Source organism: Rhinolophus sinicus, linkage group LG01 (genome assembly GCF_036562045.2).
Source record: "Rhinolophus sinicus isolate RSC01 linkage group LG01, ASM3656204v1, whole genome shotgun sequence".
Lineage (NCBI taxonomy): Eukaryota > Metazoa > Chordata > Mammalia > Chiroptera > Rhinolophidae > Rhinolophus > Rhinolophus sinicus.
The window spans coordinates 9,098,446-9,115,715 of NC_133751.1; the positions used below are offsets into that span (position 1 = coordinate 9,098,446).

The window sequence follows — 17,270 nt, forward strand, 5'->3', positions numbered from 1 at the left end:
TATCATGGCAGGAGGGAAGGGCCTCCCCATCGTTTCAAGAGCCTAGGAGAAGGAGTGGGTATAGACAAATGGAAATACATGGAACTGAGGTGGCAGGGCCTTTTGAGGTAATTGGTCTATTGTGATTGAATTGTGTCCCCCCAAAAGATTCATTCAATTCCTAACCCCTGGTGCCTATGACTGTGACCTAATTTGGAAATAGGATCTTTTCAGATGTCATTAAGTTAAGATGAGGTCATTGGGGTGGGCCCTAATCCAATATGACTGATGTTCTTAGAAGAAGAGGGAGATTTGGACACAGACATGTGGGGAGAACCTTTGTGGGAAGAACCACACAGACATGTGATGACAGAAGCAGAGATTGTAGTGATGTAGCCACAAGCCAATGATTAACGGCCACCACCAGAAGTTGGCAGAGGCAAGGAGGGATTCTCCCCTACAGCTTTCTGAGGAAGTACAACCCTGTGACACTTCGGCTTCAGACTTCTGGCCTCCAGTACTGTAAGACGATGACTTTGTATGGTTTTAGGCCACCTTCTTTGGGATTCTTTGTTACAGCAGCCACAGGAAACTCATACACTGCCTCTCACCTCACCCCAGCGACAGCTGCTTTCCTCTCAGCCCTTCTTCTCCTCACAAGACAAGATTCCTTCACAGATGAGAGATGGGGAAGGGGTTGGGGGTGGAGGAAGATGGTACCAGGAGGAGTTGCTCATGGCAGTAGAAGAAAGCCTCGTTAGCGTGACCTGACTTGAGGGTGTCACAGAGCATGAGCGCCCTTGGGTTTCAGCCTTCTCCAGCTATCATGGGCAGCGCTAGCTCTCTACGACGTCCTGAACGCTCGCCTGCTTGGGCATTCCTGAAGAGGGTGGAATATTTAAGTAAAATGCAGCTATTCAAAACCTGCACATAATATAAATTAAAAGTAACACATAGCATGTTGACCATCCTTAGATGGACAAACCGGGCCCAGCCCAACTCCAGTCCTTGTTTCATATAACAGACAGTGATTCCCTGGGTGTGCTTGGAGCAGGGTCTCAACATGTCTGGGGCAAAACCCCGACACAGATTACTATAGTCCTTGAGATGGGCGGTTCTTTTGGGTCATAGAGTCCTTTGAAAAGCTAATGAAAGCTAATGATCCCCCCCCCACACACACCCCAAAAATACACACACGCACAACATTTTGCCCACCATCTTGGCCATTCATGGGCCACTGGAAACCCACTTGACTGCTGTGTGATTTCCCTGCTTTTGTTTTCAATTAGCAATAATCGCGCCTCGGATAAACCTCATTGGCTACGATACTGCCACTGCGCAAAGCTATTTCCCTGCTTTTGACAGACACATATCACCCATATTGAAGGAAAGGCAGGCCGGGAGCTGGGGTGTGGAGAGGGAGCCAGAGCACATGTGACCACTATATGATTCATAGTGTCACCCTGACTTTGATGTTACAGACCCAGGACTGGCTCCTTATCACCATTTCACTCTCCCTCACTGAGATTCCTGCAGCTTTTCAGGCAGCGGGAGCTCCCTTATCCTGCCTGTCCTCGAGGGACCAGCCAGCCATGCAGCTCACTTCCCCACACCCCTCAAACTTCTTACAAGCTGCAAATTTTCAAATGCTTATTACATGTTTAAATTGTAGTTTAACACATATAAAGTGCTTGCTATGTCCAGGGGCTGTTCTGAGCTCTTTAAAAATAGAATCTCAATGTTTTGTATTCAATAGTGTCTGTATGTATTGGATAGGGCAGCATGCCTTTTGAAATATTAATAAGATCTTCTTTGAAAACATAACGTCTTTTATCATGATCTGTGGTGTGTGTTCTCTGAATATCACTATACTTTTAGAAAGTGGATGTGGGTTCTTGGGGGCTCTGATGAGGCAGCCCCAGGGGCTTGGGAATAAGGATGTCAGATTGCCCATGGATAGTTCAACCCTGCGTCGACCCCGATACCCACATATAGAAAGCAACAGAGCAAAGCCCCAGATGAAAATGGAGGCAGACTGTCGAGCCCCCTCCTTCTAAGGGGAAGGCACTTTTGCTGCTGAACTTAATGCATTTCCAGCTAGCCAGAAATGTGGTGCAGTCTTGATGAACTTGAGGGTTGTTTTTTTTTAAATAGGCTGGAAATCTGGATATTTACTTGAAAGCTCCTGATTTTTAAATGTGGGCAATTATTAGATTAGTGCAAAAGTAATTGTGGTTTTTGCAATTATTTTTATCCCTTTAAACCACAGTTCCTTTTGCACCAACCTAATAATTCAATTATTTTTAATTATGTGGGCCAGACACAATATAACCTAGAGCTGAATTCTGCCCGAAGACCACCAATGTATAACCTCTGCTTTAAAGAGAAAGAACAGCTCCAGGCCAGCCCTAGGCCATCATGCTTGATAGAAAGCAGAGCCAGAGAGGGGACGCTGCATCTGAAGGGCTGCCCTGCCTTGGTGGCAGAAGAGGCGAAATCACTGGCAGCACTCTCCCAAATGTGGTCCTAGCCAGTGGACCCTCAGGTCCCAGCCCTGCGATGAGAGGCTGCATCAGGCTGCCTTCTCCTGGCATCGTGAGGACATCCCATTCATCTGACTCTCCCTTTGGGACATCAGACCCCTCACTCTGTCACTCTAGAAGAGTGTGTCACAATTCTGTTCCTTAGGTTTTGTTCCTTAGATTCTCGGAACTAGTGGTGGGAGCCTGCCCTGGAGTGATAGACCCACTATGTGCAGGCAAATCAGGATTCTGAGCTGACGGTGAAATTAGCCAACATTCACACCTCAACTGTCCTGGAGCGACCTCGCCTGGCTCGGAATGGCTTCAAAACTTCTCCAGAATGATATGCAATTCATTGGATAGTTGACTTTGATGAGCTCGCTCCATCAAGGTTCACGACACCATTACCTGTCTAGTTAACTGTCACTTAACTGCTGAGGAAACAGGCTCAGCAAGGACACACTCAAGGTCATTGCTTGTTTAAAGGAGGAAGCCAGCAGGAGCTCTGCTTCTGGAACTTCTGGCTCTCACCTTCCTGCAGCTGCTTTAACAGGCCAAGGCCTGTGAGTGGGGAAAGAATGGAGGGCTGTGCTCGGAGGTGAAAGGTAATCAGTGTTGGCCACAAGAGCAAAGACTTACTTACTAGCCATTGTCACTCCAAAAATTTTTAATTAAAAAAAAAAAAAAAAAGAGCAACGACTTTGTCACCACTACAAAGGAGAGGGGACTGTGAAGTTACTGATTTTATTCTTTTGTATACACCAACTCAACTTGATAATTTTATAGGATATCACTTAGTAATATCAGACAACCTTTTTTCAAATAAGATTCTATACCATCTGCACTAGTATATATTCAGAGGTCTGCTTAGAGGGACATGAGGTAGTCCATTGTGTGAGCCAAGCCATTAAAAAAAGAAGGGAAAAGAAAAGAGAGAGGAAGGGAAGGGAGGAAAGGAGGGGAAGGAGAGGAGAGGGGAGGGGAGGGAGGGAGGAGGGAGGGAGGGAGGGAGGGAGGGAGGGAGGGAGGGAGGAGAGGAGAGGAGAGGAGAGGAGAGGAGAGGAGAGGAGAGGAGAGGAGAGGAGAGGAGAGCCAAAAGGAAGCCAAGTCTCAGACTGAGAATACATTTTGATATATTGCCTTTGCACTGGCTCTGAACTTCATTCTCCCATCATGACACTATGGTAATTCAACAGTAGCCACAACAATAGTTAGAAATAAGCTGAAAAGTAGTTATGGATTTCATAATCCTTGAATTCCAGGCAAGGCTGTGTTGTGTGCCGACTAATGTATGTGGCTCTCTCTCTCCCTATCTTTAATCCACATCAGTAGATGACTTCTCCGTGGGCACAAATGAGATGTAAATACTAAGTTAGACTAAGGGAGATAACCAAAGGTTAGGAGGGCATGAGGACAAAAGAAATGTACAGAAAGCTATGAATGGATTGATAAGCAGTGGTAACATTGTTAAGTAAGCAGGCTCATTGGACAGGTAAAGCAAGTCTAAGTACCAAAAGGAGTCAGGAAGTTTAGAGCAATAGCCCCCTCACCCCCACTCCATGTGCTTTAGCGCGTCTGTCTACTTGAGGTCAGTAAAGCCAGAGCCTGGTAGTTGCAAATATCTCCAAAACTACTGGGTTTCTTCTGCCATTCTACGTGTCGAGACAGGAACTCTGGGTGCGGCTGCCCCCTGGTGGTCATGTTGAGGCTACTTCTCAATGAACGCTGCGAGAGCCCTGCGCATGGGAGCCAAGGGGCTGGGTGGGCTTTAGACATTCTCAGGAGACTACACTTCTATTCCCTTGTCAAGTTCAGGGAGACAGGACGGAGTAAAACCTAGAAAGAGAGAAGCAGTGTTCTGGAAGCGTGTTGTGAAGACCTCTTCTGAGCAGGGAGCTCAGAATTCTTGGGCCGTTGCTGGGACACCCCCCACACCTTCCTTTGTGCTGGAACCTGCTCATCCCCCTTCCTTTCCCGGGAATAACTCTTTGTCATCCTTTCCATTTTGGAAAACAATCTCTCACCCAGACCTACACCCCTTTCTGGTCGGGCCGGTGACCACCATGCTGTGTGGAGGCGGGATCCCACACCTGGATGTCGCAGAGCCGCTGATGGTCTGGTCACTTCTCCTCGCCCCGTTGGTGAGGGATAGCATCCCGCTCCAGGGTTCTGAAGGTGGCCCAACACACGACCCCCGACTCTGGACAGATGAGATCGATCGCAGTCTGTTAGTCTCGTTAGTCCCTGGAGTGGGACTGTGGCTACCGGCAGAAGGCGTGCCTTTCTCCAGTTTGCTCAAACGACGAGACGTGGACGCTGAGGGGTCTGTAACTGCCTTTGACCTTTGTTTCTTTTGCACCTTCATACCTGCCACTGAGAGCAGACGATGCTCGGCAACCCAGCCCACAAACAGGACTGTCCTACGAGTCACCACTCGGTCGTCCTCACGAGTGGGGACAGAGGGACATATTACGTGACCCAGTGGAGCAATTTCATGCCTTCCGATGGCCTTGCAGAATCATGACAGGGAGGGAGAACAAGGCAGCAGTGGGCTTTTCACCTTGTATAAGATTTAAAATCTAAGTTGCTTTCCTGAAAAGGCTTGGCAGGTTTTGGCAGTAATAAACTGAGTGTTTCCTGTCAGACCTTGTCATAGGGAGGAGGAATGGGAAAAGTTGCTGCTTGTCTAGGGCTCATCCATAGCTGGGGCTGGGTCCCAGCTTCCTCCCCCCCCCCCCATCTGCTCTCCCACCCCCATCTCCCCGTTGGGCATTGCCCCCTTCACACTGGACAGTCCTCAGAAACAGGCTGCTTTCTTACAGTTCCCAAGATACCCTGCACTGGGAGGGGCTGCCTGGAAGTGGGCTAGGGCTGGGCTCACCTCCCAGCTCAGGAAGGCGTCTCCCAGGACAAGGGAGGCCGCTCCGAGGTAACTTGGCAGTGAGAGGCCTGAAGGCAGCACGAAGAGTGGAGAATGTGCCCTCTTCGAGGAAAACCCAGGAGATCCATAGAAGAGAACCCAGGTTTCCGGCCTGCTTTTTAAACACACTTTTTGCGTGAGAATTTTCTGAGTGATTATATTTGTTTCCGGTGGCTGCCATACCAATTACCGTAAAATCGGTGGCTTGAAACAACGGATAAGCCAGATGTCCAAAATCTAGGTGTCAGCAGGGCCGCGCTCCTTCTGGAGACCCTGGGAGAGGATCCTTCCTGACTCCTCCAGCTTCTGGTGGCTCCAGACACCCGTTAGCTTGTGGCCGCGTCACTCCAACCTGGCTTTTTCCTTTGTGTGTCTTTTCTTCTTCTTATAAGAACACCAGTCATCGGATATAGGACACCACCTTCATCCAAGATGATCTCATATACAGACCCTTGCCTTAATTACATCAGCAATGACCCTATTTCCAGACAAGGCCACATTTTGAGATTCTGAGTGGACATGGATTCTATTCATCCCACGATAGTGATTTGAGTCCAAGGGTTTAGAACAGTGCCAGGCACATAATAAGCACTCAATACGTGATCAGTATCGCTTGTTCTCACCAAATGGAAGTTGCTACTATAAACCCAATTGTGATTTTTCTCAAGTGAGGTTTTCACTGCATAGCCTCACCCCTCAGCAAACATGCCTTCTCGCTGTAGCTGGTCACTTGGGGTCCAATAAGGAAAACAGAAACTCACTCTTTATATGGAAAGAGAAATTAATATTGAGAATTGGTTAAGCAGGTGTTAAAGAACTAAAGAGGCGGAAAAGGGGAAAGAGGCTGAGAAAACACGAAGATACTAACTTCAGGGAGCGGCTAGCAAACAGAACAAAGGGAAAAGGTTGAGGGTCTTATTACCTATCACTGCTGTGTCACCAGCTGCCCTATAACCATACGACCCAGCAATTCCACTTCTGGGTATTTATCTGAAGAACACAAAAACAAAAAGAAAAGAAAGTTCCAAAAGATATATGCATCGCTATATTCATTGCAGCATTATTTACAGTAGCCAAGATATGGAGGCAATCTGGGTGTAATCTAGGTGTCCATCAACAGACGAATGGATAAAAAAGAAATGGTGCATATACACAATGGAATATTACTCAGCTATGAAAAAAGAATGAAATCTTGCCATTTGCGACAACATGGATGGACCTCAAGGATATCATGCTAAGTGAAATAAGTCAGAGAAAGACAAATACTATATGGTTTCACTTATATTGAAATCTAAAAAGAACAAAAAGAAAAGAAAAACACCCAACAAATGAACAAACAAAACAAAACAAAAACAGACTCATAGAAACAGAGACCAAAGGCATGGCTGCCAGAGGAGAGTGAATGGGAGGATAGGTGATAAAGGTGAAGGTGATTATAGTAAAAAATATTGTGATAAGTTTGCACAGTGACGGATGATTACTAGAATTAGTGGCGTGATCACATTGTAAGGTATGTAAATATCAAAGTGCTGTATCGTACACCTGAAACTAATATAACTAATGGAAGATTGTATGCCAACTCTACTTAAATAAAAAATAAAATAATAATAAATCCTCACACAGGCGGCCTGAAGCAGGGAAGTGGAAGCAAGAGGGTTCCTTTAGGGCTGAAGTGTAAACAAAGCCAGGGGTCAGAGGCTGTATGCTGGACACACACTAGGTTGAAGATTCCTGCCTGTTTTACTTTAAAGGGTGGCTTTTCTGATATTTGTGGCAAAGAAAGGACAAAAGAAAAACCCCAAAGTTTCAGCTAGTAAGCAAGTCCCCAAGAGCGGGTAGGAGAGAACCCCATCCAGTCAGGAATTTGGGAATTCAGGGAGAAGCAGAGGGCACACACTCAAGGGCTGACTCTGCATTAAAAGAGAAAAGAGAAGGAGGAGAAAGAAAAGCATCATCACGCGATCAAGTCAACAGGAAGGAGGGAGGCTACGAGGGAGGGGCCAGGGAGGAAACGAGGCGGAAGACACGTTCTCTTAGATCGCAGGATCTTTGGGAGAAGTTGTAGCATGTGTGGAAATTTTGTGTGTTTTGATGCAGCCAGATGAAGGTAGGAACATTTGATGGCTTCATTTTCTAAGTTGACTGCTTGGATCAAAGATGTTGGGGCCTTATACAGCACTGAAGCAGTCAATGTTATACATTGGCTAAGGTCTTACGTTTACTTAGGGCACAAGCTGTCTGGACATACTGAACTTGGAACAGACTCAAAGTGGATGTGCTAACGGAGCAAACAGCGACCCTTGAGCCTGTGCATGTCCCCCTGCTGAGCTGCACAAAACTCTGGGACAGTAGAGCACAAAACGCCTCACCGACAACAAGGTACGGTTTCAGTGGATTTGAGAGACAGGGATTCTAGGCCAGAGTTTGTCCAGCTACGGCCCACAGGCCAAATCCAGCCACTACAGTAGTACCTCGGTTTTCAAACGTCTCCGTTGACAAACATTTCAGTTTCCAAACGCCGTAAACCCAGAAGTAAATGCTTTGGTTTTCTAACACTCCTGGGAAGTCGAACATGTCACGTGGCTTCCGCTTAGTGCAAGATGCTGAGGCCTAGCTGTCAGCTGTTTTCAACGTTTCAAAACTTGAACAGTCTTCCAGAACGGATTACGTTAAAAAACCGAGGTACCACTGTATCTATTTTCATAAATAAAGGTTGATTGGAACACAACCCCACACTCCTTTACATGCTCCCTAAGGCTGCATTACAAAGGCAGAGCTGAGTTCTTGTGGCAGGTCCTGTGGCTCACAAATCCAAAAATATTGAACATCTGGCCTTTTACAGAAAAAAAAGAGTGCTGACCATATTCTAGAACCATCCTGGATGTTTGGTTATGTGGCCAAACTTGGTAATGTTGACCCACAATCTGGTGCACGCAACTGCAGGAGCCACAGGTGAGAGGCATCGTGGGCACCCTCTGAAGTCAAACTGAGGCAAGCACCTGATAAGCATATCCCATTGTTCTTGGCAGGAGTTTTGTAGATTAAGCATAGAATACCAGAATTCGGATTAAAAAAAAATCAGTGACTATCATTATATAATTATGTATTTTAGAAGGTTTCTTTTGTTTTGTTTTTTCAGTGCTTTTGTATGTGTAAAATCCGCATACTAACCATTGTGCTGAGAATAAACGTGCATCTCCAACACACAAACATGGCTCTCATCAGCGCCCTCTATTGAAAACGCTTGGGCTGGACACCCAGGGAGGGAATCCGTCCCTGGCAGGGGCTCTGCGTTGGCCTGGGTGTTATAGCAGCCTCTCGCCACAGCGGGGCAGAGCGTCCACGGGTATCACTGGGCTCCGCAGCACAAGAATCCCCGAGTCCCAGAGTCTCTGCCTTGAGGGGGCTCCCCGGAGCGCGCGCAGAAAGACCCGATCAGCTGGTGTTAGCATCCGGACAGCCTACACTGAATTATTGAATCAGGAATTTCCGGCGGCACTGAATCAAAGGGAGAACGAATTACTGAATTTCGAACGGCGTTTTTTGGCCAAAGTCTGGGCAACCTGCACGTACAGTTTTCACACCTCATTTGATTCTCTGTATTGTGAGACAGGCTATTTCTCTGACAAAGGCAAAAACATTCCCACAGGAAGATTCAAATCAGGGGCAGAGACGGAAGTCTAGGGGATCAGATTTAAAATGTCTGAAAGCAAGAATTTAAAATGTCTGAAAGCAAGAACTTCAAAGCATAGAAACGGCTGACTCCCTGCGAAGAGTTAATATGTTTGCTGCAAACTCTTCACTCAAAAAACATAAATAGATTTGTCTTTCAATAGGTAAGAGACACATGGTAAAAAAAAAATCTTTTAAAAAGGCACTGCTTAGAGGCAACAAAAGGATTCTTAGGTCTCTTTTCAGAGATAGTCTATGCATGTGCAGCAGTGTTCAGCTTTTATATATAAATGATATACAACACACACTAATTGTTATCGTGCTCATTTTTTTCCTATTTAGCAATATATTGAAGATTGTTACTCATTAGTACATAGTGAATAAGATCCAATTGTATGGATTTCCATACTGTCTTTAACAAGTTCTCTCTTTTAGGTGGTTTGCAGTCTTTTGCTGTTACAATGGGGCAGTGACTAGACCTGTACATATGCCCTGGAAATAGAGCTCACGCCTAAGTCCTCAAAATTCCTAGAGGATGACTGAGCAGTCCGAAAGTACATGTACTATAAAATTTTAGTAATGCCAACTATCCTCAATGACAATAATAGTAACTGATTTTCTATGCGCTGTTACTATGTGTCAGACAGACACCGTTCTAACTGCTTTGTAGACTGGTGACACTGTGGATAGACCCATTTTACAGATGATCTTTACTCACCTACAAGTAGTAAATGAGATTTCTGTATTATTTTAATTTGCATTTATGTTATTATGCATGAGAATAAGCATATGTTTATCTGCTTAAAAAGCATTCCTGCTTCCGATTCTGTGACTAGGTGTTCATGTCTTCGGGCCATGTTTCTATTGAGCCACTGAACTGTTTCTTAATGTCAAAAGCCTTTTGAATGTTAAGAAATTTGACACTTTATCATGTGTTGCAAATGATTCCCCCCAGTTTATCATTTATTTACTTCTTGAGTCTGTTAATAGCCTATTGCTTTTGCTACAAATAAATTTTTAATTCTTACATAATCAGATTTATCAGTCTTGTCTTTTGTGATTTCTGACTTTTGTGTCATGTTTGGAGAGACTGCCACAATCTGGGATTATAAAACTATATCTCCCATGTTTGTCCTAGCTCTTTTATGGCTTTATTTTTTAAAAATTATAAAATTTATTATGAAATTTATTCTGGTGTATCAAAGTAGAGGTCCAATTTTACTTTTTCCTAAATGTCTACCCTGCATTTATGAGATAACCCATCTTTTCTCCACTGATTTTAAATGTCCATTTAATTTAATTTAATTTAGTTTTATTTTATTTTCTATTTTCCTGAATATTTCAAGTCTACGAGTATTTCGGGACTTTATTCTGTTCCATTGATCTGTCTGCCTATTTATATGCTAAGATGAAGCACTTTTAACTTCTGTGGCATTATAATATGTTTTAATGTCTTACAGGAATATTTCATTCCTTTTTTTGCCCTGGAATTTTCTTGGCTATTCTTGCGTGTTTGATTTTCCTTATAAATTTTAGACTCAACTTGTCCGTGTTAATTGGAATGAGGCAAGGCTCTCAACGTCTTTGTTTAAATAAGAAATCCATCAGACTGATTTACCTCATGCCTCCTGTGAGAGAAGAGGGAAGCCAAAGAAAGTTCACAAAAGCTTCTACCTTGGAGGAAACAGGTATCAATTAAAATATTTCTGCCAGGGCCAGCATAATTAAGTAAGACAACCAGTCTGGATTCTAGCCTTTGGGGAAGTTAAGGTAACTTTTCTCAGGGCATAGCAGCAACCTTCCTTTGCTGGAATAATACCTGCGAGAACGGGGTCTGGGACGCAGGATGCTATCTGCTTTCCTTTACAGCTGCCTGGGAAGAAGGAAGGTTTTCTCCTTCTGATTTTGCTGTGATTTTTCAAGCCTAAAAGCTGGAATTCTATTCATTGAAACTGGGAGAAAAAATGATAGGCCTGGAAAGTGCAAAATATATCATTGGAAAGGAAAAGAGAAGGATAAAGTCATTAACAAATGGAGAATGGGCTCAGAATACTTGGCATTCAGTGTTCTTCTCAAAACAAAACATCAGAACCAAAAACTTCTGTTGCTCTTTGTTGGGATTATATTAAATCCATAGACTAATTCAGAAAGAACTGTCATCTTTACACAAGTGAGTCTAAAGATAGGAAATGTTTGCATTTAATCAAATCTTTCTTTTTGTCCCTCTTTTAAAGATTTTTTTTATATGAATCTTGTCCATTTATTGTACTCTTGAGTGTTTTATCTTCTTGGTTCCTATTCTAAGTGGAATCTTTTCCTCAGTTATATTTACAAAGTTACAGCTGTTAGTACAGATTCTTGGATAGTGATTTTTTAGTGTTTTGAACTGGCTCAGTTTACTGAATTATCCTGCTGATTCTCATCGGTTTTCCAAGCATATAGACAATGATCATTTTGGCCTCTTCCTTTCCAGTTTGTGTACCTCTTGTCTAATTAAATCAGATAATTATTTCAGTACAAATTAAATGACAGTGGTGAAAATGGGTGATTGTGTCTTATTCTTGACTATAGTGAAGTGCTTCTCATGTCTCACCATTAAGCATAAGTCTAGTTTCTGACTTTAGATAGATTTAATTTAGCATGTTAGAGAAGTAACCTATCTTCTAATTTATCAGGATTTTAAAAATCAGGACGGAGTTGGAATTGAACAAATACCTCTCATCTATGATGGTGAACACATTCTATTTAGACTCACGTGGTAAATCACATTAATGGATTTCCTGCTACTGAACTAATCTTCCATAGGCGGCATGACTGCATTTGTTTGTCGCATATTATTCTTTTAATGCACTAGTGGATCTATTGGCTAATGCTGTATTTGGAATATTCACATCTTTACCCATAAATGAAGCTGGTCTGGGGTTTCCTTTTATTATGGTGGTTTTATCAGGCGAGGTTATCATTGATCTACTGGCTTCATCAGAAAAATGGGGAAGTTTTCTTCTTTCTCCATTCCGTAGAGCAGTATGAGAACTGTTCTCTCATCAGCAAAGGTTTAGTAGGACTCACCTGTGAAACCGTCTGAACCAGGTGCTTCTCTGGGTGGATGACTCCAGCACGATTCTCAGCATCTTCTATGGTAACTGATATTTTCTGATTTTTTAAATCTCTTTTGGGGTTAGTTTTGGGGTCATTTCTATTTTCCTAGAAAATCATTCATTTGGTCAAGATTTTCAAATTTATTTGCATAGATTTAAGCAGAGGAATTGAGGAACCATCCCTTTGATTGCCTCTGTATTGTTACTCCATTCACAATCCTTATTTTGTATATATTTTTTCTCCTTCATTTCTTTATTAAGGTAGTTAATGGTTTATCCATTTTATTTCTTTTTTCTTTCTCTTTTTTTTTAAGGAATCAGCTCCTTATTCATTAGCATTACTGTTTTTCTGGTATCTAAATTCTGCTCTCATCCTTTTTAATCATTTCCCCCCTGCTTTCTTTAGGTTTATTTTGTTATTCTTTTCCAAAAATCTGAAATGAGATACTTAATTTAAAATTAAAAGCAGTTTTATTGAGATATAATTTACATACCATAAAATCTCTCCGTTGTAACAGTAGAGTTTGACAAATTTTCATAAATGTGTACAACTGTGAACCATGACCACAATCCAGTTTTTAAATATTTCCGTCAGCCCAAAAATTTCCCTCATTCCTGTTTTCATCAATTCCTACTCCCACCTCTCACCCCAGGTAACCACTGTCTCTGGAATTTTGCCTTTTCCAGAAATTTCATATAAATGGCATCATGCAATATGTGGCTTTTGTGTCTGGCTTCTTTCACTCAGCATAATGCTTTCAAAGTTCATGTGTGTGTACTGCTAAATAGTATGACTTTCCTCACCTCCTCCAGCTTCTGGAGACTCATGACATTCCTTGGTTTGTAGGAACGTCACTCCAGTCTCTGCGTCTGCCCTCACATGGCCTTCTTCCTGTGTCTCCATGTGTCTTCTCCTTTTCTGTCTTATAAGAATATCACCTTTGGATGTAGGATCTACTCTAATTCAAGATGGTTGAGCTCTTTTTCTTAATTACCTTTGCAAAGGCCGTTACTCCAAATAAGGTCATACTTGAGGTTCCAGGTGGACATACCTTTTGGAGAAACACTGTCTCAATCTGTTCAGGCTACCGTAACAAAGTACTACAAACTGAGTGGTTTAAACACCAGAAATGTATTTCTCATGGTTCTGGAATCTAGGCATCCAAACCAAGGTGCTGGCAGATTTCGTATCGGTGAGAGTTCTCTTCCTGGCTTGCAGACGACCACCTCACTGTGTCCTCACAATGCCGAGATAGAAGAGGAAGCAAGTTCTCTGGGTGACTTTTATTATAAGGGCACTAATCCCATCATGAGGGCCCCACCCTCCCTATCCCGTCTAAGCCTCATCATGTCTCACAGGCCCCACCTCCAAACACCAGCACACTGGAGGTTAGGGTTTCAACGTAAGAATTTTGGGGGGAGACAATTCCATTCACAGCAGACATCATTCAACCTACTGCACAAACTAATGAAGTTCTGTGCATTCTACTTTCTAAATATCTCTTGAATCCATTGGCTTCCATCTTTTTCTGGTCCTCCAATTTCAAAGGCTGTCAACTTCCTTCTGCACCTCCCTGGAGCTAGGCAGTGACATTAAAGTCCCTAAATGCAGAGGAGACAATAATAAAGTTAAAAGGCAAGAATGACATATAAATGAAAGATTTTTAAATATGCAAACCATCTTTTAAAAGTCCTCTAAAAGGTTGTACCCCCTGCAGAGGCAGAAACATCCAGAATCTGTGTTCTTGACCAGTTGGGGCAGCGAGCGTCCTTTGTCTGAACTGGGGCAAGAAAGAAGCTTGGTTGCTGTCGGCTGAATTCCTAAATGGTCATCATTTTTAATGTCCTTTTAGGTTGAGGGTGTCAGAGTTGGTAGTGAGGTCTACCCTGAAAATACTCCTTAGAAACAATGCCAACTGTGGATATGAGCATTTGTTTATTGACATTTTTTAATGCCAGCTCTGACACCTTGAAATTCAAAAGCCCTTGTTTCTTTTTATTTTTTCCTCATTTTTTTCAGAGAATCGAATCTACATCATTGCCACCTTTGCTTCCAATGGAGACATCTTCAAAGTTGACTGTCTCTGGAGTGCACCAGAAATTAAAAAGTCATGGCCCTCTGGGAGAGTTCAGTCTTGAACGTCAAAGAAGCCAGGCAGTATTGGGGTCCTTTCTCCCAGAACTGTAGCTCAGACAAATATTTACTGGGTGAGTGGCTTTGCATGATTGCGTTTAGGTCAGTATTTGTCTAGACTGAACCAGAAGGCCTAAGGAGATATACACAAGTAGGAAGGAAATTCTTGGCCCTTGTGGTGGTACAAGTTGTTCCATTTGACTGTTATGTAAGCATTTGGAAATGATAAGCAGTTCACGCCATCACACTGCACACAAAGGCAGGCAGCTTCCCTGCCCTGCGACTACCTCCCACTCCCAGGGACATGGCAGTTTACATTAGATGGTACCATGTGGCCACAGCCGTGGCAGAATAGAAAATACTTTTTAAAAAGAGCACTTGTATCTTTCTATACAAACTGTAAACTTTATTTTCCTACTGCCTATCAGGGCTCTCTGTGTTAAAACAGAAAACAAAAACAAAAAACAAACAAACAACAACAAAAAATAAGACGAGGTTTACATTGTAGTACAGCATGCATGCAAAAAAGTCACCACACATAGGTGTACAGTTCTATGAAGAGCCCCAAACGGAACAAACCCATGAAACGGACTGTGCCTAGCACCCTCTATGCCCCCTCTAGTCACTTACCCTCAGCTGAAAGATATCCATTATCCTGTCTTCTAACGTCATAATATAATTTTGACCAACAGGGAGGGTTTCAAGGTCATGGATATGCTTCAGCAGTGACAGTCTACAATTCAACCTGTAGGGCAAGCACTCGGGATTATTCATGGGACCCTGGGTCCAGCCTGAAGGTGACATTCAGGGTGTGGAGGGAGAATACCTTTGGTGTCAGACATTCCAGCTCTGGCACCTACGAGTTGTGTGACATTGGGCATGTCACTTCTCTGAGCCTGAGTGTCCCTGCCTTCAAGTGGAAACAATATTCCTGCCTTGCAGAGATTCTAGAAGCAGAAACCACGTGGAAAGCACCTGTCACAGAACTATTCCCTAACCTTAGTGCCCGTTTCCAGGGTCGATGAGACAAAGGTCATCTTTCCTTATGTTTTCCCTAGTTTTCTGGAGCTTATCACTCCCCACATCCTCCTGAACCGAATGTCAACAGCTTACGACTTCACAGATGGCACACTCTCCAGCTCTTGGGCCCATCTGCCCGGCTGAGCCCTTCCTCTCCTGAGGTGCCTGTGTTGGCAGCTCTCCAATTCAGACACCTCCACAAGGAGTGGCCCTTCCCCAGGCTTCCTCCCTGCTTTCCTGGGACTAGAGGCTACCGGATCTGCGGCTCCTCCACCTTGCAGAGGAGGAAACTGCATCTCAGAGCGCAGGGGACTTGCCTGGGGTCACACAGCAAGGGCACAGCTGGGACCACAGCCCACTCCTAGCTCTTGTCACTGCCTTTGTCCTTTATCATCTGGGGCCTCCACGCTGCCCCTTCTCACCTCACACGGTCAATGTTGGAAACCCCTGTCTGTATGGCAGAGCCTGAATGCCGTGGTCCAGCCATCCCATAGCAAGAGACAGCAAGAGCCTAAATAGAACTTTAACAAAGATTTACATTTAATTAATGGGTGTATTTATTATTAATAGGTAACACGACACATAGTTAAAATTCTTTAAAGCATAAAGAATACACAGTGAGAATTCTTCCTCCTACTCTTGCCCTCCATCTGCCCAGTTCTTCTCCACCCCATGTAATTCCTGTTCTTACCTTCCCGGCCATCCTTAAAGCGGCTTTTCAATGCCTATACAAGCAAAATCAGATCTATATGATTTTCTCCCTACTTTTTTGCATAGATGGTAGCATACTCTTTTCTTGGTTGTTTTCACTCAACAATAATATATCTTGGAGCTCTTTACACAGCAGTACACAAATAACTTCCTCATTCTTTTTCACAGCTGCACAGTGCTCCATTGTATACCTATATTAAATTATAATTATTAAAATATAATTGACATACATAAATCCACTGTTACAGTGTACAATTTAGTGGCTTTTAATACATTCACAGAGTTGTGCAGCCAGCACCAGAATCAATTTTAGAACACTTTTGTTATCCCCAAAAAGACACCCTGCACCTTTAATTATCACCCCCCTCCTCCCCCTCAGCTCTAGGCAATAGCTAATCTACTTTCCGTCTTTATAGATTTATCTATTTTTGCTTGATATTTCATATAAATGGAAGCATACAACATACTGTCCTTTGTAATTGGCTTCTTTCACATAGCATAGTGTTTTCAAGGTTCATCTATGTTGTAACATGTATCAATACTTCATTTCTTTTTATTGCCAAATAACATTCCATTGCATGGATAAACCACATTTTATTTGTTCATTCATAGGTTGATAGGTATTTGAGCTGTTTCCACTTTTTAGCTATTATGAATAATGCTGTTATGAACATTTGTATACAAGTTTTGTCTGGATGTATGTTTCCATTTCCCCTGAATATATACTTTGGAATGGAATTGCTGGATCATATGGCCTACTTTATTATTTACTTATCTATTCCCCCACTGGTGGAAATTTCATCAAATTACATTTTAAAAACTAACAACCCTCACAAGTTTGGCAGGTCGTGGTCATATTAGGGAGGATTTAGGAGAAATGGGGCTGGGAATAATGGATGCATCATGGAACCTGCCAAAATCTTCCAAGCTGTCCTGCCTTAGTTCCCTTTTTCCCCGGATTCTTACTTGGGCGCTGGAAAGTGCTAGAACAGATCTACTTTGATTCCAATGTGGTCTGGGAGTCAGGGGTATGGGAAAGAGAAGCGCCACCCCTCACAGCCTGGCCCACGAGCCCATCGCTCACTGACCTCCGAAGGGGAACCCGAGGCCCCTCGGCTGTGTCCTCCTGCACCTGCTCCTTCCGGTCTGGATTTCCTCAACCAGGAAATAATCCAAGAGGAAGCTGGTGACTCTTGTGCATGGAGTTTCCTGGC

The 17,270-nt window shown here is 43.3% G+C and overlaps 1 long non-coding RNA gene and 1 pseudogene across 1 annotated transcript; both read right to left on the reverse strand.

Moving 5' to 3' along the window:
* Positions 1-1,248: 1,248 nt before the first annotated feature.
* On the reverse strand, positions 1,249-1,325 carry LOC141568147 (U4 spliceosomal RNA; annotated as a pseudogene).
* Positions 1,326-12,649: 11,324 nt separating this feature from the next.
* LOC141570095 (uncharacterized) lies at positions 12,650-17,264 on the reverse strand. Its single transcript, XR_012493978.1, has 3 exons — positions 17,145-17,264; positions 14,956-15,070; positions 12,650-13,793 (listed from the first exon to the last, which is right to left on the reverse strand). It is a non-coding gene; the product is annotated as an uncharacterized LOC141570095 (long non-coding RNA).
* Positions 17,265-17,270: the final 6 nt, after the last annotated feature.